The sequence below is a fragment of the Leopardus geoffroyi genome, chromosome B4 (assembly GCF_018350155.1).
Source record: "Leopardus geoffroyi isolate Oge1 chromosome B4, O.geoffroyi_Oge1_pat1.0, whole genome shotgun sequence".
NCBI lineage: Eukaryota > Metazoa > Chordata > Mammalia > Carnivora > Felidae > Leopardus > Leopardus geoffroyi.
The window spans coordinates 10,842,357-10,861,480 of NC_059341.1; the positions used below are offsets into that span (position 1 = coordinate 10,842,357).

The window sequence follows — 19,124 nt, forward strand, 5'->3', positions numbered from 1 at the left end:
GTTCGAGCCCCGCATCAGGCTCTGTGCTGACAGCTCGGAGCCTGGAGCCTGCTTCGGATTCTGTATCTCCGTCTCTCTGCCCCTCCCCCACTCACGCTCTCAAAAATAAATAAACATTAAAAAAAATTTTTTTTAAGCCCTCATATGAGTGAAGTCATATGATATTTGTCTTTCTCTGACTGATTTCGCTTAGTATGATACCCTCTAGTTCCATCCACGTAGTTGCAAATGGCAAGATTTCATTCTTTTTGATTGCCAAGTAATACTACATTGTGTGTGTGTGTGTGTGTATATATATATATATATATATATATATATCACATCTTCTTTATCCATTCATCCATCGATGGACATTGGGCGCTTTCCATACTTTGGCTATTGTTGATAGTGTTGCTATAAACATTGGGGTGTATGTGTCCCTTCAAAAACAGCACACCTGTATCCCTTGGATAAATACCTAGTAGTGTGATTTCTGGGTCATAAGGTAGTTCTGTTTTTAATTTTTTGAGGAACCTCCATACTGTTTTCCAGAGGGGCTGCACCAGCTTGCATCCCCACCAGCAGTGCAAAAGAGATCCTCTTTCTCTGCATCCTCGCCAACATCTGTTGTTGACTGAGTTGTTAATGTGAGCCATTCTGACAGGTATAAAGTGGTATCTCATTGTGGTTTTGATTTGTATTTCCCTGATGATGAGTGATGTGGAGCATTTTTTCATGTGTCGGTTGGCCATCTGGATGTCTTCTTTGGAGAAATGTTTATTCATGTCTTTTGCCCATTTCTTCACTGGATTATTTGTTTTTTGGGTGTTGAGTTTGATAAATTCCTTATAGATTTTGGATACTAACCCTTTATCTGATATGTCGTTTGCAAATATCTTCTCCCATTCCGTCAGTTGCCTTTTAGTTTTGCTGATTGTTTCCTTCTCTGTGAAGAAGCTTTTTATGTTGATAAGGTCCCAATATTTCATTTTTGCTTTTGTTTCCCTTGCCTCTGGAGACGTGTTGAGTAAGGAGTTGCTGCAGCCAAGGTCAAAGAGGTTTTTGCCTGCTTTCTCCTCAAGGATTTTGATGGCTTCCTGTCTTACATTTAGGTTTTTAATCCATTTTGAGTTTATTTTTTGTGTCTGGTGTAAGAAAGTGGTCCAGGTTCATTTTTCTGCATGTCGCTGTCCAGTTTTCCCAGCACCACTTGTTGAAGAGACTGTCTTTATTCCATTGGATATTCTTTCCTGCTTTGTCAAAGATTAATTTGTCATACATTTGTGGGTCTATTTCTGGGTTCTCTATTCTGTTCCATTGATCTGAGTGTCTGTTTTTGTGCCAACAACCTGGACATTCTTAGTGCACCAAAGGCCCTCACAACTTAAAGATACCTTGTAGTAAATACACTGATAAAATAAAAAATTATTTGGCCTTCTTAGAAATGTTTCAAACATTTGGAATTTCTTAACACAACTTTTTTTTTAACAGAGTGGAAGTTAGAATGGCTTATTCTTGATCATGTCTTCCCACTTATTAAATTAGATGACTCCTTCCTTACTAGTATATCCTAGTTAGCTCGAGTCAGATTTTAATTGCTTAAACTCTTCAATTTATGAATCTACCGGGTCTGTTCCTCTTCCCAGGAGAGGAAGGGGAAGGGAAAGTCAATGAAAATTAAATGACCTAATTTTGCTCTTCTTCCTAAACTTGGGAAATGAGCTGATGGAAGACAAAACTCAAGCCTATTAGGGACTTGTTGGTATAGTTGTGCCCCTTATCCATGGGAACACGTTCCAAGCCCCCCATTGGGTGCCTGAAATCAGAGATGGTACCAAACTCCACATACACTACATTTTTTCCCGTATATACACAACTATGATAAGGTTTAACTTCTAAATTAGGCACAGTAAGTGACTAACAACACGAATAATGAAGTAGAACAATGATGATATACTATAATAAAAGTTATGTATCATATCGCGCTGTACTCGCTCTTCTTGTGATGACGTGAGATGATCAAATGCCGACATGATGAGATGAAGCAAGGTGAATGACATACCACAAGGCTCCTGGTGACCTTCTGACCATCCATCAGAAGGAGGGTCATCTGCTTTGGGCCTTGACTGCGGGTGACCGAAACCATGGCTGAGGGAGAGGGAAGAATTACTGGATATGTCAACTGGCCCTGCGATCCTCAAATAGTTGGTTGGAAATGTGCATATTTAAATACCCCCATTGAGAATAATTTTCCTCCCACCAGAACGCATAGTTCCTAAGGGTTCATCTGCCCTTCCTGGGATAGACAGAGACTGAAGCGAACTCTGTGCCCTGGCCAGCTCTCCCTATCACCTGCATGGCCCACACTCCCTTTTTGTCCCCCCACCAGTCTGGTTAAGGGCTTCTGAGTAAAACCAAACGAAGACGTGAAGATGGGCAAGACGATGAAGCCTGTGTAGCATGAATCCTGTAGCCTTATCCCTTTACAGTTTCTGGGCTTTTGCTTTGATGCAGGGCTTCAGTCTGCCCTGGAAAGACGTGACACTTTACATAGGTGAGCTTGACTCAGAGAATTGCTCTGCTTTAGATTTGCCTGAAACATGGAAGCAAAGAATCTTCTCATAAGTATAAAACAGTGCTTTGTATTTAGCATTTAGTAATTCTTTATGAAATCCTTAAGGAAAATGCTCGAATATTTCCATCAAACTCTTGGTGGATTTGTACGCAGTTCTCAACCTTTCTGTAGCTGGGAAATGCATCTTCTGGTTTTTCTTGTCCCTCTTAGTACCTCCTCAGCTGACTCCACTCAGATGAATACTTAAGGTAAGATTTCCACATTTTGAATGTTTGTAACTATTCCCTAAACTCTCATAAAGGTCATACTTTTCCCCAATACTAATTTGAAACCTTGAAAATAGTCAGCAACAGAAGCACAAATCCCTTAACTAACTTTATAGAGAGAGGTGCTTGAATCAGTCAGAAGAACTCATGTTCAGAAGGCAGCTCCAGGGGTAAGGGGAGCGCAACAGACAGAATTCTCACTCACTCAGACACTAACTACATGCGTGAGTTTGAGCGAATCATGGAACCCTTTTTGAACCTCAGTTTCCTCACCTGTAAAATGGGAAGAATAATACCTTCTAAAGACTATTATGAGAATAAAATGTGTGTGAATGAGTTCTGTAAACTGTGAAATGATATAAAGATATTCAGCATGATTATTACTATACCCCTGAGATATGAGAGGGTCACCAGGCCTCTTAAAGAGCTTAAGAAAGAAGCTTAGAGCCCAAGAAGGAAGCCAAAAGGTGAGGGCCGAACCCTTCATGGCAGTAAACAGATGCAGCTGGCCCCGAGAGTGTTCTCACATCTATGAAGCACAGGCACCTCATGCCACAGGTTGATGTCCTATTTATGAATATTATATAATCCAAGAATCTCCATGGCTTCCTACTTCTTAAGGTCACTCTTTTACTTAATATCAAAGTCAATGACTTAGGTAGTGATGATGGCAGAGCTTAGAACACATATTTGCCTAACATACCTAAGGGCACGGGGATTTGCTTTCTTACCCACACTGCAATTGATTTATCTGCTGTCCTCTGACTCCAAATGATTATACCCAGCTCTATTTTACTTCTCCTTGCTTTCCAGAAAATCCTGGGCTATGACCCTCTTCATTCCCCCAAAGAGCCCAAAGAGTGTTAGGAAGTTCAGGAGTTGCACAGGAATGCCACACAATTTGCAAACTCTTCAACCTTACTGTCAGACATCGTTCTTCTGAAGTCCCGCATTCCCACAAAGGGAATGTTTTATGTGTCTCTCCATAGACCGTGGTCTTCTGTCATGTTGTTAGCTAGCCCTCCCTGCTTCCCGCCTCTCTTGACCCTTCCATTTCCTCCTTTAGGATCCCAATCTCCTTCTTGAGATGCCAGTGGAGTACCCCTGCTTCCATATCTTGCAGAATGATTTAACTGTGTATGTGTCTATACTCCTCCCAGCTCAAGAAATCTAAGGAGAGAGGCTGGCCTTTCACAACCAGAGAGGGTGATGGATGGACGAATGAATTTCATGAATGAGATGCCTGGCACACAGTTTAAAACAGGGTTCCCAATGGAAACCAGAGGAGACATTCAGCTTGTTCAATAGAATGAATAATGCCCAGAGGTGGCGATTTTTCAGGTCATCGTCATAGAAGTAATATGTGAGGTCAGGCTGATGAATATCTTTGCCCAAGGAGCAAAGAGCATCTTTGCTCTGCTTGAAAGATTCAACTTGGGGAAAAATACTTAGATTTAATGGATGATCCCAACTGTCAGAGACTGAAAATCAGGTTGGGACCTAAGAGAACACAGCTTCAGAACAGTTGTGAGACTAGAACCCAGATGATAAGGGTTTAAGAAATAAATGGGGTGGGGGGGGCACCTGGGTGGTTCGGTCAGTTAAACATCCAACTTTGGCTCAGGTCACAATCTCATGGTTTGTGAGTTCAAGCCCCACATCGAGCTCTCTGCTGTCAGCGTGGAGCCTGCTAGGAATGCTCTGTCCCCCCTCTCTTGCCCCTTCCCTGCTCTCTCTCTCTCTCTCAAAAATAAATAAACATTAAAGAAAAAAAAGAAATGAATGGGAGGTGAAGTGATGAAGGCAATACATATGTTTAGCCTGCTATATTCTTATGTGAATCATTAGCAAAGTTAGCAAGCATTTTAAGAAAAAGCCAAGGGGTAGGGGCGCCTGGGTGGCGCAGTCGGTTGGGCGTCCGACTTCAGCCAGGTCACGATCTCGCGGTCCGTGGGTTCGAGCCCCGCGTCGGGCTCTGGGATGATGGCTCAGAGCCTGGAGCCTGTTTCCGATTCTGTGTCTCCCTCTCTCTCTGCCCCTCCCCCGTTCATGCTCTGTCTCTCTCTGTCCCAAAAATGAATAAATGTTGAAAAAAAAATTTTTTTAAAAAAAAATAAAAAAAAAAAAAAAAAAAAAGAAAAAGCCAAGGGGGAAAAATTCTCTTTTACCTATTTATTTGTTCCTGTAACTAGCTTATTCAAGAGACTCAACTTGTTGGGGCATAAGCATGAATCAGTTTTATTGCTGCCAGTATCTGCCCCCAGCTGTTCTCCGTGAAATTGCCATTTCCCACAGACTAGCAGTACATCAGGGATCAGATTGGCCAGATTTAATAACTTCTCTAACAGTTTTGGTTATTAAACCAGTCTATGTTTGTTTTTCAGGTTCAGTTCTAATTATTAAAACTAACAGCAACAACAGATAGGAAATATTGGAACTCTCCTACATGCACTGCTGGTGGGAATGTACAATGATGCAACTGTTGTGGAAAGCAGTATGGCGGTTCCTCAAAAATTCAAGCACAGAATCACAGTATGATTCAGCAATTCCACTTCTGGGTGAATATACAAAACCACCGAAAGCAGATACTTGAATAGATACTTGTGCACCCATGTTCACTACAGCCTTGTTCCCAATAGCCAAAAGGTAGCAGCAAGCCAAGTGTCTGTTGACAGATGAAAGAGTAAACAAAATGTGGTATATCCATTCAGTGAAATATTATTCAGCCTTAAGAAGGAAGGAAATTCTAATATATATGTTATTACGTGAATGAACTTGAAAACATTATGCTACGGGCACCTGGGTGGCTCAGTCGGTTGAGCGTCCGACTTCAGCTCAGGTCACGATCTCATGGTCCGTGAGTTCGAGCCCCTCGCCGGGCTCTGGGCTGATGGCTCAGAGCCTGGAGCCTGCTTCCGATTCTGTGTCTCCCTCTCTCTCTGCCCCTCCCCAGTTCATGCTCTGTCTCTCTCTGTCTCAAAAATAAATAAACGTTAAAAAAAAAAAAGAAAAAGAAAACATTATGCTAAGTGAAAGAAGCCAGATGAGAAAGACAGACAGCGTATGACTCCATATATATGAAGTAGGCAAATTCATAGACAGAAAGAACAGTGGTTGCCAGAGGCTGCAGGAAGGCAGAATAGGAAGTTAGTGTTTAATGGAGATAAAGTTTCGGCTTGGGAAGATGAAAACGTCCTGGAGATAGATAAGTGGTGATGGTTGTTGTGAATGTAACAATGCCCCTAAGTTATACATTTAACATTATTAAAATAATAAATTTTATATCATGTATATTTCACAACAATAAAAAAAAATTTTTTTTCTTAAAAACTTAAAACCTTCCACCTCAATCTCATTTGCCTGGCTTATTGGCCCCCTGGAAAGCAGCTTATTGGGTCTGCCTCTCAGATAATTTGTGTTCCTTCAGGTAGAGCCCCGGAAACTAAAAGGTCCCCTTCCTTACACTCCTGTGAAATTTCCAGCCTGGGAGCAGGCACCAGTCTTCCAAATCCGTGTTCAAACCTCAGCAGGAAAGACATTCTGTGCCATGCTCCTCAAATGCTTGGTATGACTTTACCCCACTCATTTCCTGGTGGCCTGAGGGTAACGTGGGGTAATGTGCTCCCCATCTTGCTGAACTCCAGTCTTTCTGAGCGATTTGTCTCAGGCCCATGCTTGGCTGTGGGATGAGAGGAACCTCTTCTAAGGCAGAATTCTAGGACGCCCCCTAAGACTCCAGCTCCCTGGTGTCACATCCTTGTATAATACTCTCCCCTTGAGTATCAGTGGAACCTGAGAACACAACGGGGTGTCACCTCTCTGATTATGTCACATTATGTGGCAAAAGGGATTCTGCAGACGTAAAGTCCCTAATCTCAGAGATAATTGGAAGGGAGGTTACCCTGGGTGGATACAAAAGCCATATATCCCTCCTCCCCAGCAGGGGGAGAGAACAGCCTCCCAACATGAATACTAACTGCATTTCCACAAAGCTTAGGACCCTCAAGCCTCTTCTTAGTTAGGAAATGGGGGAGGGGGCTGTTGGTGGCAGGGCCAGTTCACATTTGTTGACTGTCAATAAATCCTGAGGAAACAGTCCCTGGTTAATTCCTGGTGACGTCTTGAATTTGGAATGTAAGAGGTGGTAAGTACTGTTAGTCCTTAGTTTTAATTTTAGGACAACAGGAAACACATCCCACAACATTTTATTATTCACAGTGAATGGTAGCGTGTGGTCTGATTTCCCTTTTCTTTTCCTGTTGTAATTTTTATCCTATTTAACAATCTAGAAATTGAAATAAAATATTTCAAGCTTGGGCACCTGGGTGGCTCAGTCAGTTAACCGTCCAACTCTTGATTTTGGCTCAGGTCATGATCCCAGGGTTGTGGGATCGAATCCTGCACCAGACTCCACGCTGGGATTTTTGGGATTCTCTCTCTGTCTCTCTCTCTCTCTCTTTCTCTCTCCCCCTCACCCCTTACCCCCCTTGCACTCACTCTGTCTCTAAAAATATATGAAATGAAATGAAATGAAATGAAATGAAATGAAATGAAATGAAATAAAATAAAATAAAATAAAATAAAATAAAATAAAATAAAATAAATTTTTAAGTTTATCCAAGGATTGCCAGTAAGGTTTCCCCTATCCTTCCTTCCACCAATATTGAAACTTGGAAATACAATTGACACTCAGTGCCTGAGAGCCTGGTAACACCCAGGTGGCCCCGATGGGAATCAAGCCGCTGCATCTGTAAAGCTGGGAGCCAGACTGGACTTTGCTGCCCCACAAGTGGCCACCTATCAGGTTGGGTGATTCCTTTATCCTGACTCTGACTGCAACACTAGGAAAGAGCTCACTCACAATTCAGGAAAATTAACATCCTCAAGTTCAGGGTCAGATCAAACAGGAAGTTCTACTGGTTCACAACAGAATTGTATAGAAAAATGTCCACCTCCAAACTTAGCTGTTGATGTAATGAAATATTTCAACTGAAATGGGTTTACAGAAGTTCAACTTCGCAGAAAGGCAACAAACGACACACATACAGTACTCCACCTACTATACTCTCTCTCCTTCCAAATGTGGTACCCGCTCTGTGACACAAACAGGACTGAGTCTCACTTGAGTCCTGCTCTTACCCGACACTCACCTGAGGCTGGTGTTGTCCCGTCTTCAAATCTCCTGACACCAAAGACACTCAGGAGGAATGGAGGAGGTAGTGAAGGTTTGGTGGGAAGGTGGTGAGGGTTAACAGACACCTTGCACAGGAAACTTCCTAAGACTCTCCTTTCCTTCGCTGAGGTGGTGGGGGGAGGCACCTGGGTGGCTCAGTCAGTTGAGCTTCTAACTCTTGATCTTGGCTCAGAGCTCATGATCTCACAGTTTGTGAGTTCAAGCCCCACATTGGGTTCTGTGCTGATGGCACAGAGCCTGCTTGGGATTCTGTCTCTCCTTCCCTCTGCCCCTCCCCTGCTTGTGCTCTCTCTCTCTCTCTCAAAATAAATAAACTTAGGGGTGCCTGGGTGGCGCAGTCGGTTAAGCGTCCGACTTCAGCCAGGTCACGATCTCACGGTCCGGGAGTTCGAGCCCCGCGTCGGGCTCTGGGCTGATGGCTCAGAGCCTGGAGCCTGTTTCTGATTCTGTGTCTCCCTCTCTCTCTGCCCCTCCCCCGTTCATGCTCTGTCTCTCTCTGTCCCAAAAATAAATAAACGTTGAAAAAAAAAATTAAAAAATAAATAAATAAATAAATAAACTTAAATATATATATATATTTGAAACATAAATAAATAAAAGTCCTTCCCTCAGCAGCTGCCCCATACCCAGTCTCCTCAGACACAAGCCATTTCCAAACCCTGTCGGCCTCGCATACTCCATCTGTGAACTGAAAACTAGCCAGAGATCAGCATGAAGCAAAACAAGTTGAAGTTGGCCAAATTTTAACCACGAATTATGCCTTAGGCTTATCTCTGGGGAGAGATGTAGTTCATCTCACTATTGCTTTTATTTACAAAATCGCTTACATTCTATCTGTGGGTTAACAGACTGTTGGTGATTAACCATTTTATCACCTGAGTCTTGTCTGTGTCTCCCCAAGCCCTCCTGGACCATAAAGTCCACGTAGGCAGGGGGGTTGTGCATGCTGTCCACCATTGTACCTCCTGGACCTTGCCCATAGTAGTGCCTGCCACCTGGGACCACAAAGAATATTTGGGTGAAGGATGAATGGGCACCATACCTCCTCTCTCCCTATATGGACCTCATTCACTGGCAGGTCCTAAAGCCTGTCTGACCAGCACTTCCTGTTCCCCAGGGATCTTTCAGGGTCTTGCTTCTCTTTCTGAATGCTTACCATTAAGTTTCAAGAATAACTTGTTTAGGGGTGTGTGAGTGGCTCGGTCGGTTAAGCATCCGACTTCAACTCAGGACATGATCTCACGGTTTGTGGGTTCGAGCCCCATGTCAGGCTCTGAGCTGTCAGCACAGCTTCAGATTCTGGAACCTGCTTCAGATTCTGTGTCTCCCTCTCTCTCGGCCTCTCCCATGCTTGTGTTCTGTCTCTCTCTCTCTCAAAAATAAACATTAAATTTTTCTTTTTAAAGAATAACTTGTTTACTGTTTTATTCCATATTTGTTTCTTCTACATGTTGCTCCTTCAAAATACTGCCCGGGAATACAGACCTCATCCACTTGCTTTCAGGAAGTATGGAACCATTCCACCATCATCTTTTCTAGTTTTCCTCTAAATGTGCCACCAAAAAACCTCCAGGTCATAAATTCTTCATCTGTAGAAGTAGATTAAATATTTCTTTTTTAACTTTTTAAATGATTTCTTCTTTCTTTATTTAAAAAATTTTTTTTAACGTTTATTTATTTTTGAGAGAGACAGAGAACGAGCAGGGGAGAGGCAGAGAGAAAGGGAGACACAGAATCCAAAGCAGGCTCCAGGCTCTGAGCTGTCAGCACAGAGCCCGACGTGAGGCTCCAACTCACGAACCATGAGATCATGACCTGAGCCGAAGTCAGATGCCTAATGACTGAGCCAGGCACCCCAATTATTTCTTCTTTCAAATCAAGAAACTTCACTAAGAAATCTCCTGGCAGCATAACAGCATTCTTCTCTTTCTCTCATTGTCCATCAAGTATATATTGAATGTTTGATATAAGCCAGGCTCAATGCTATACACGTTGGCATTTACTGTCTCATACAGAAATATAATATTTATTAGTTTTTGTTGATTTATAAAAGTAATATAGAGTCATAGCAGAAAATTTGGAACATAAACAGAACCATAAATAAGAATCATGTAATCAGAGCCAGAAACAGTAACTGCCATCATTTCGACAGATTTCCTTCTAATTTTCCATACATACGTGCATTTTCCAAGTATGTGGAAATGTATTTCCATGCAATAATAATTTACATATAATTTTGTAATGTTCTTCCCCCCCTTAACAATATTTAGATATTTTCTTGTAGCCACGAAAAATTCCTCATTTTTATTTTATTTTTAATTCTTTTTTAATGTTTACTTTATTTTTGAAGGAGAGAGAGCCAGAGCATGAGTGAGGGAGGGGTAGAGGGAGAGGGAGTCACAGAATGCGAAGCAGGCTCCAGGCTCCGAGCTGTCAGCGCAGAGCCTAATACAGGGCTCAAACTCACAAACCATGAGATCATGACCTGAGCCAAAGTCAGATGCTTAACCAACTGAGCCACTGCAGCACCCCAGAAAAAGTCCTCAATTTAAAAAGCTATTAATATTTTATTTCTCTCCAATTTTGGATATTTGGTTGTTTCCAATTTTGTGACGTTATAAAAAGGAGACAGCAGTATATATCCTTAGGCACACACCTTTGTGCTCGTTTCTGACTACTTCTATAGAATTCCATACAGATACGGAATTATATGATCAAAGTGTATAAACATTTTTCAAGCTGGGAAATATTTTATAAAACTGCTTTCCAGTAAAGTTATGTTAATTTATGCTTCCACTAATAGTATATAAAATGTCCCATTTCACTGCACCCCTGTCATCATGGAATATTAAAACTTAAGAAACTATTTTCTAATAGGGATATTATATACAATTTATAATTTTTACTTTTTCAATTACTAGCTGGTCCAAACACTTTAAAATATAATACACACAGAGAGAGGGAGCTAATCAATTACTATTTTTGTGGTAATTTCCCCATTGAGTTTTTTAAGTTTTCTTGTCAATTTATGGGCATTCTTGTATTGAGGATGATATTAACTGTCAGATTTGTTATGCATAGTTCTATAGAGTTTTTTTCTTTCCAAATATTGTTCACAATATTTTTAGTTGTCAGGATTTAAAATTTTTTATGTAATCTAGTCTAGTGGCCATTTCATCTATGATTTTTCCATTTCTTTTCTTCCCTCATCTTGAGATCACAAAAATATCTGACCAAATTTCCTCCTAGTTTTAAAATTCTTTAATGTAGCTGAAATTTGTTTTAGCACATAATGAAAGGTAAGGCTTACAGTGAGTATTTTTTCAAATTACTAGTTTTCTAAAGCCTGTTTATTGAGAATCTGTCCTTTTTAAATTTATTTTAGATGACTCTGTCATCACATCTTACAGTCAACACTATACCAACACTATCCTTTTCTGGATTATTGATTCTATTCTATTATTTATATCACTCAACATCTGTTACTGTTCTATTGACACTTTTAATTATTATAGTCCTGAACTATGTTTCAATTAAAAACGGTGCAATTTATCATATTTTTCTCCATTTCTTAACTCTTCTCACCTGATGTTTATTCAGGTCAATGTTAAAATAATTTTGTTTTCAGGGTGCCTAGGTGGCTAAGTTGGTTGAACGCCCCACTTGGGCTCAGATCATGATCTCACAGTTTGTGAGTTCGAGTCCTGAATTGGGCTCTGTGCTCACGGCTCAGAGCCCGGAGCCTGCTTCAGATTCTGTGTGTCTCTCTCTGCACCTCCATTGCTCACACTCTGTCTCAAAAATAAACATTTAAAAAAATTTAATAATAATTTTATTTTTGCTTTCCCCAGGGTAGGTGTTAGTAGCCTCGTTGTACAGATGAGGAGCTGAGTCTCAAATAGGAAAAGCAGCTCAAAATTGCACATCCGAGTGGCAGAGGCATGAAGTAAAATCATTTCTTCTGGATCTCCTCTTTCAGCTCTAAAATGCTATATTCTTTTAGTAAAGAAAACATGAAAATTACTACCCATTCTTCTTTCGTGTGTGCCCCCTCTAGTGGCCATCACGGATATTGCAGTTTCTCAAGTGGACGCTACACAGTAATTATTTTTATAAAACAAAAATGTACGTTCAGCTTAATTTTTCTAGTTTACTTCAAAAATTTTCATGACACAACGTTCATAATAATATTTGTCTAATGTTTGGGGGTCATGGATCGCCAGGATTCTCTTAACAAAGAGCAGCCTCAGAAGACATATAAAACTCCAGTGAATATAAAGTAAAATTTTATAAATTCCATGGCTTTTAAAGTAATAACAATAGGAGATACAAAGACTTACCAGATGTTTCTTTGTTCCTTTTTTCTCCCTTGACGTCATCTAAGTACTTTCATGAATAACTCTTTTTAAATTACCCCTCTAAGCTATTTCTTGTCTTCTTACCTCTCATTGTGTTGTTTAGTCCGTTTGTGTCATTCCGTGGGCACAGAGGTGCCTAGACAAGGGTGCACCGGGGACTGGAAGCCGGTCTGTGCTCAGGTAGTCACGTGGCGGCCCTGGGTAGGTCTGCACCAGCTCGAGGAAGGTCCACCTGTTTGTAATTCCCACAAAGCTCTGGGGTGTGTGCTGGCCAGGGGCTGGGCTCCTGGCCCCAAAGCCACCTGCTTCAAACTTTCATCCCTGTTCATTTCCCACCTCTTTTTTTTTGGTGGTGATAGTGGTGTTCGGTTGGTTGGTTTTTGCCTTCTTCTCTTCTTCTCTTCCTTCCTACTCCCATCATCCTTCAGCTTCTTCCTTTTTATCTCTTCTTCATCTGTAAGAAAAGACAGAGTAAAATTTAATTTCTACACAAAAGATAATGTGTAAATCGGAGATTTTAAGTAAACTTTAAAAAAGTAAGCCAAACATAAGTTTACATATCATGAAAACTTAACCAAGCAAAAAGCACAATAATAAAAAGAAAAAAAGGGGCACCTGGGTGGCTCAGTAAGTTAGCTTCTGACTTTGGCTCAGGTCATGATCTCGCGGTTTGTGGGTTCAAGCCCCACGTCGTCGGGCTCTGTGCTGACAGCTCAGAGCCTGGAGCCTACTTCAGATTCTGTGTCTCCCTCTCTCTCTGCCCGCCCCCCCCCCCCCCCCACCGCTTGTGCTGCCTCTCTCTCTCTCTCAAAAATAAATAAACGTTAAAAAAATGTTTAAAAAAAGAATTCTAGGAAGCACTTGACAAAATGTCTTTTTTCTTTATCTGAAATCCTTAAAGACAAGGGTTACCTATATTACCTCTCACTGGCGGGTGTTTAATATTTAATTTTTACTAAGCCAATTCATGCTAAATGAATTAGTATTTAACACAATATGTTCAAAAATAAATAAATAAACAGCAGAAAGCTTAGACCCATTATTCATCAAGGATTAAGGACCGGCAGTATTGATTCCCTCCTGGATTGGGTTCAGAAAGGGGCGGATAATAATACTTGCCTAATTAACCAGCATGTTGGGTAGATTAAAGTGCTTTGTAAACATTAATTAAAGATGCAGGGAGTTAGTTGAGGCCAATATGTTATTAGTGAAAAAGGTGTCTCTCCTTTAATCAGGTCCGTCTTCCTGGGGAGGGCAAAGAAATGAACTAAGGACGAAGGTATTGGGGCTCGGCCCTGAGCGCCGCCGTGACTCAGTCATTCCGTGCGGCCACTTCCTTCCCCCGTTTTCTGTAAAATGGGGATGCGCGCGCGCGCGCGCACACACACACACACACACACACACACACAGCATTTCGGAACACGGGTTTCAGAATGCCTGCCGGCTGGGTGCACAACCAATCCTACAATTAATAAAGCCCCGTAATTCTTGCTTTCTCCCTCCCTCGAGAGCTGTGCCGCCCCGTGGAAACACTGGTCACATTAGCTCTCAACAACTTAATGAAAGCCTTCCACCACCGGCTATTAACCTCAGTCGTCATTTCCACAGCCACGGAGAAGAAAATAGCACCGAGCAATGGGGTCAGGAGCCGCGGGAGGAGTTTCTTCGCCTCTCTGGACCTCAGTTTTCCCTCGGTGCAAAAAGGGGCACAGAAATCAGGGGCTCGTACTAAGGATTGCCTGAAATAACGTGTGCGTTACATGGCTCCTCCGAGGGTAATAAATAGTCCGTACTTGGGAGTTACTATCGAGTAACACGCCCTCTCAAAGCTGACGACGACCCTGTCGGAGCTCCAGACGCAGACCCTATTGCTCTTCTCGGCGAGTGTAACTCGAAGGTGGCGCCGGGGGAGGGGAGGGTCCCCAAATTCAGACCTCGCGCGGCGACCGAGGACCCCTTCGAGAGGCGGCCGCGGGGCAGCTCCGGCGCGGGGGCCTGTCCCTTTAAATGCCCCGGGCGCGCGCTGAGTGTTTTGGGGGGCTGAGCCCCGGCGGGGAGCGCGCGGCGGGGCGGTGCAGCGCGCAGGAGCGAGCGCGCGGCGTGTGGGGGAGGAGGGAGCGAGGGGCGGGGGTGCGAGGGCGCGGCGCGGGTGGAAGCGCGGGACGGCGAGAGCGCGGCCGGCCTGTGAGCGTGCGGTGGGGAGCGCGCGGCAGAGGTGCGAGCGCCGGGCGGCGGCGGGAGCGCGCGGCCGGGCGGCCTGGGACTGTCGGCGAGGCGCGCGCGCGGGCTGACCCGGGAGCGGGCGGCGCGAGGGCTCCGGGTCGCGGTCCGGGTGGGCACCTGCGGTCCCCGGGGCGGAGGCTCCTTCCAGGTGAGTTCGGACCTTGCGATCCCCTACTGGGTCCGAGAGGCGGGAGGGTGCCCTGGCAGCCGGTGACCTCGCCTGGCACGTCCGTGAGCGGGGCGCCGTTTGGAGTCTGTAGAGGGAGGCTTGGGCTCGGGTGGGTTTCAGATAGACGAGGGTGACCCATTTTTCTTGTGGTCCGGTTCTCTGTACTTCCCACGCTGCCCCGCCGGTGCCCTGGTTGCGTGGATCTCTTCTTGCGCGCTGCTCCCCTCCACCTCGCTTGCCCAACCTCCTGGAAGTTAGGAAAGACGCGCAATCCGAGGGACCGTAGTCGACCCGGTGGCCTCACCTACGGGAAACCCAGTGCCTCCCTTTGGGATTTCAGGGATTCGGTTGCGCCCTAAGTTGGGGAGGTGGGGAGAACGCGGCTATTTTCGGCTCCGAGGATGTCCTGTTTGGGGGGCGCGAGGTACTCCGAGGCACGTGTTTAGCTTTGGGCGCAGAGCGGTTACGAGTCGTCCCTAATATCCTTCCCCTGTCCCCACGGCCCTTCCCCGGAGTCGTTCCAGGACTCGTCGCCTGCCTTCCCGCCGCGGTCCTCGAACTCCCGGGAGCTCTGCTCCTTACCGCTGCGGAGAGGAGGGTGGGAGGCTAATATTGACAGGAGGTAGCCAAAGCCACCTGTTAAGCTTGGGTCCTGCGCGAGTGACCAGTAGATTTTTGTCCCCACCGCCACCTCCGCCCCCCAGGCCCGGATCACCAGCAGGTAACCGAATCAAGTGGGAATGCGTAGGATCTGCAGTGAATCGGGGCCGGAAGGGAATAAAACAGGCGAAGAAAATGTGGCCGAAATGATGCAATTTAACAAAAGGCAATACAGTAAAGTCCAGTATTTCTCCAAGGCTTTTTAAGTTTGCCAGTATTGTTTTACGGAGTCTAAATTTAAGCATCTAACTTTTTTTTTTTGTTTAAACCGCAGGAACTAACCTCAGAAAACTCTTTAACTCTTTGCCAGGCAGGATAGTTGGTACACAGCAGAAAACTTTAAAGGAAAGTCATTTTTTGTGTCTCCCTCCCCGCCCCCCAGCAGAATAAAACAAACGTTCAGGTCTGTTGCAGGAAGACTGTAGGAAGAAAGTTCCTTCTGGCTCTAATTTTAATGGAGAACATTTTTTCTTTTAATCTGTATTTCTGAAAAATACAGAAACACCAAGCCAGGTGTAAGTGTAAACTTGAGAAAGATGCTCACGGAAGAGATGTTTATTAAAGATACTTTTCTACTTTATTTTTCTAAAGCACTGCATACTTAGGGTTCTAGCATGCACTAAAAAGTTAGCCCTCCAAGTTCCATGTCTGAATGTTACAGATTGTTTTTCTAGGTGGAGGAGGTATTTTCGTTCATGAGGCCAATGTGGAAATACAAACAAATGCCCTATTTACTTGGGATTGGGTGGGAAGGACGGAAGTTGTCTCAAATCTTTCTTGCCAGACTTGACAGTGTATGTATGGAATCTTGTGTATTTTCTTGCCCAGACCAATAAGAGCCACTTTTAAGTGACTGGATAGGTTCCTTGGTAATGGCGTTTCAAATGAGCTTTTCTTTGAAAAATTTGGACACTAATAATCTAAAAGCAACACGTTTTCTCCATTACTAAAAATCGGGAAGGCAAAATTAGACTAATATTGGCTAGTAATAATTTAGAGAAGGCTGGAAAGACGAGAGATGCTTTTAAGAAGATTGGAGTGTGTCAGACTCTATGACAGTCCCCCTTTGCCTACTTTGGTGCAGGGGCTGAGTGTTCATTAATTCGTTCAGTGATATTTAGAGACTGACCACGTACACCAGGCTGAGTTCTGAGTTCATTCTTGGGCACACAGACATATCTAGATAACAGCCATATGGCCCAGACTGATTAAAATCAGATCAAGTAAGCCTTCATCAGGAACTGAAGATACACCTGGCCCTGGTTCCAAAGTTCTCAGACACCTAAGGAGCCTGTAGTTGGCACCCTGTGTTGATTCTAACGATCATCTCAAATAACTAACCCCATGAGGTAGAGTGGAGCCTTGAAGCCTGAAGGGAGAGAGGCGAAAGTCTTGGGTGGAGCAGAGCTAAGAACAGGGGAGCCTCTGGAACAGAAGTTCAGGTGCACCTTATCTCACAGTTGTGCGACAGCCGCCAGGGGCATGGAGGCCATGCGGGGGTAGGTGCCAGGGAATCCTAGGAGCATCCCAGAACTTGAGCTCTTTGCTTCGCCGAAGGGCAGCATTGCATTTCAGTTTCCGTTGCCCTTTCTGGTCGTGGTGCTGGTGGCTTCCTAGCTGCCTGCGTGCTCTGCGGACGGGCCCTGCCACTCTGCCCGGGAGACACCGCAGCACGCCCCCCTTGAGTCGTTGAGTGCGTCTGCTGGCCATTGCAGAAAAGCCTCTGTCCACACTGGCACAGCAGGGTCACTAGAGTGGACTCACTAGTAGTAAGTAGCCTCTGTGGAGAGCTGCAGTGAGGCTGCGCCTCTCAGTAACGCCCTTGTCCCCCTTCTAGACTCGCAGCATTAATATTGAAACCTATTTTAAGAAAGTAGGTGCTGGGTTTATAATCCATGCGGTCAGGATTCGTGGTAAAGGAATGTGTAGGGCAGAACATTCCCCCTTGTTGGAGAGAGCAGTGATAGCACTTTATGAATGCAGATCTTCAGACTGGATATTTCCAAAGATCCTAGCACTGTGAAGACTTGAATCTCTTTATTTCCTAAATTGTAGTAAATACGTATATATTATCAAGTTTATCATTTTAAAGGGTACAAATCGGTGGCATCGAGTACACGCACATTCGATGTGTTTGAGAAGAATGTGTTTTCTTTGTTTTCTGTAGAGTGGTATGTGGGTGGCTCAGTCGATTAAGCCTCAGACTTTTGATTTTGGCTCAGGTCATGATCTCACGGTTCAGGAGTTCGAGCCCCGTGTCGGGCTCTGTGCTGACAGTGCAGAGCCCACTTGGGATCGTCTCCGTCTCTCTCTGCCTCTCTCTCTCTCTCTCTCTCTCTCTCTCAAAAATAAATAAATAAACATCAAAAAAATGTTTTCTGTAGAGATCTGCGGATATCCACTAAATGAACCTTATTAATTGAATTATTCCTCACTAACTTTGTGTCCACTTAACATGTCAATAACTGACAGGGGTACAAGAGGTCCCCGATTTGATGGTTTTTAGACTTGACGATGGTGCAGAAGTGGTACACATTCGGTAGAAACCATACTTGGTATTTGGAATTTGGATCTTGTCCTGGGCTAGCGACCTGTGGTCAGTCCTCCCTCGGATGCTGGGCAGTGAGACGCAGCTCCCAGGTAGCCGGCAGCCGAGGACAGACATCCATCCACCGGCAACCCTATCCTGCCATTCTGTTCTTTGAGCATAGTGTTCAGTACATTATGTGAGATACTTAGCCTTTCATTATCAAGTAGGCTTCGTGTTAGAGGATTTTTGCTCAACTATAGGCTACTATGAGTGTTCTGAGTACTTCTAAGGTAGCCTCGGCTATGTTTGGTAGGTTCCATGTATTAAATGCATTTTCAGCTTAAAATATTTTCAACGTAATATGGGTTCATCGGGATATAATCCTATCGTAAGTCGAGGAAGATCTATATCGAAAGATACCACTGTAATGGGGGCTTTGTCAATATCTCCTTGTATATTTTTTAATGTTTAGTTTTTGAGAGAGAGTGTGAGTGGGGGAGGGGCAGAGAGAGGGAGACACAGAATCCGAAGCAGGCTCCAAGCCCCCAGCTGTCTGACGTGAGGCTCGAACCCTGAACCCACAAACCCCAAGATCATGACCTGAGCCGAAGTCGGACGTTTAACTGACTGAGCCACCCAGGCGTCCCTCTATCTCCTTGTATTTTAAGCGAGAAAATATTCTGAGGCTTTGTGCCTACTACTTTATATGTTAATATCTAACTAACAATGTGCATTTGTAAGTTTATATTGGTAGACAATACAGTGTCTAATAGGAATTGAACTTTTACTATTACGTAGTTATCTTCACCATTAATGAGGATTTTGCCTTAAAATCTATTTTGCCTGATGTAACATAGCCAGAAGTGATCTTCTCGTTGCTGTTGTGAATATTGGCTTGGTGTATCTTTTCCCATCCCTTTTATTTTCTTTTAAATGCCTTTGCTGAAGTATAACTGACATTCAGTAAACTGCACTTAGTTAATGTGTGAAAAAAGAAAAGAGTAAATTCACAATGTTGTGCAGCCTTCACCACTATCTAGTTCCAGAACTTTTACGTCACCCTGAAAGGAAACCCCATTCCTTTAAGCAGTCCCTCCCCATTTCCTCCCTACTCCAGCCCCTGGCAACCACTAATCTGCTTTCTTTCTTTATGGATTTCCCTGTTCTGGA

The 19,124-nt window shown here is 43.9% G+C and overlaps 1 protein-coding gene and 1 long non-coding RNA gene across 7 annotated transcripts in view; one reads left to right on the forward strand and one right to left on the reverse strand.

Moving 5' to 3' along the window:
- LOC123591686 overlaps positions 1 to 14,463 on the reverse strand; it is a 30,466-nt gene extending 16,003 nt beyond the window's left edge. The window contains exons 1-3 of one of the 5 annotated variants that reach the window (XR_006709456.1): positions 14,166 to 14,452; positions 12,709 to 12,826; positions 12,457 to 12,604 (exon numbers count right to left, since the gene is read on the reverse strand). This is a non-coding gene — a long non-coding RNA (uncharacterized LOC123591686). Of the gene's footprint in view, positions 1 to 12,354; positions 12,827 to 14,165 lie in introns of those variants that run through there. The other 4 variants (XR_006709458.1, XR_006709455.1, XR_006709454.1 and 1 more) reach the window with 4 other exon arrangements.
- A 131-nt stretch (positions 14,464 to 14,594) lies between these two features.
- PROSER2 (proline and serine rich 2) overlaps positions 14,595 to 19,124 on the forward strand; it is a 46,054-nt gene continuing 41,524 nt past the window's right edge. Inside the window, exon 1 of one of the 2 annotated variants that reach the window (XM_045466245.1) lies at positions 14,595 to 14,743. The gene's annotated coding sequence lies outside the window, so the exon portion shown is untranslated. Of the gene's footprint in view, positions 14,744 to 14,878; positions 15,599 to 19,124 lie in introns of those variants that run through there. The other variant, XM_045466246.1, reaches the window with a different exon arrangement.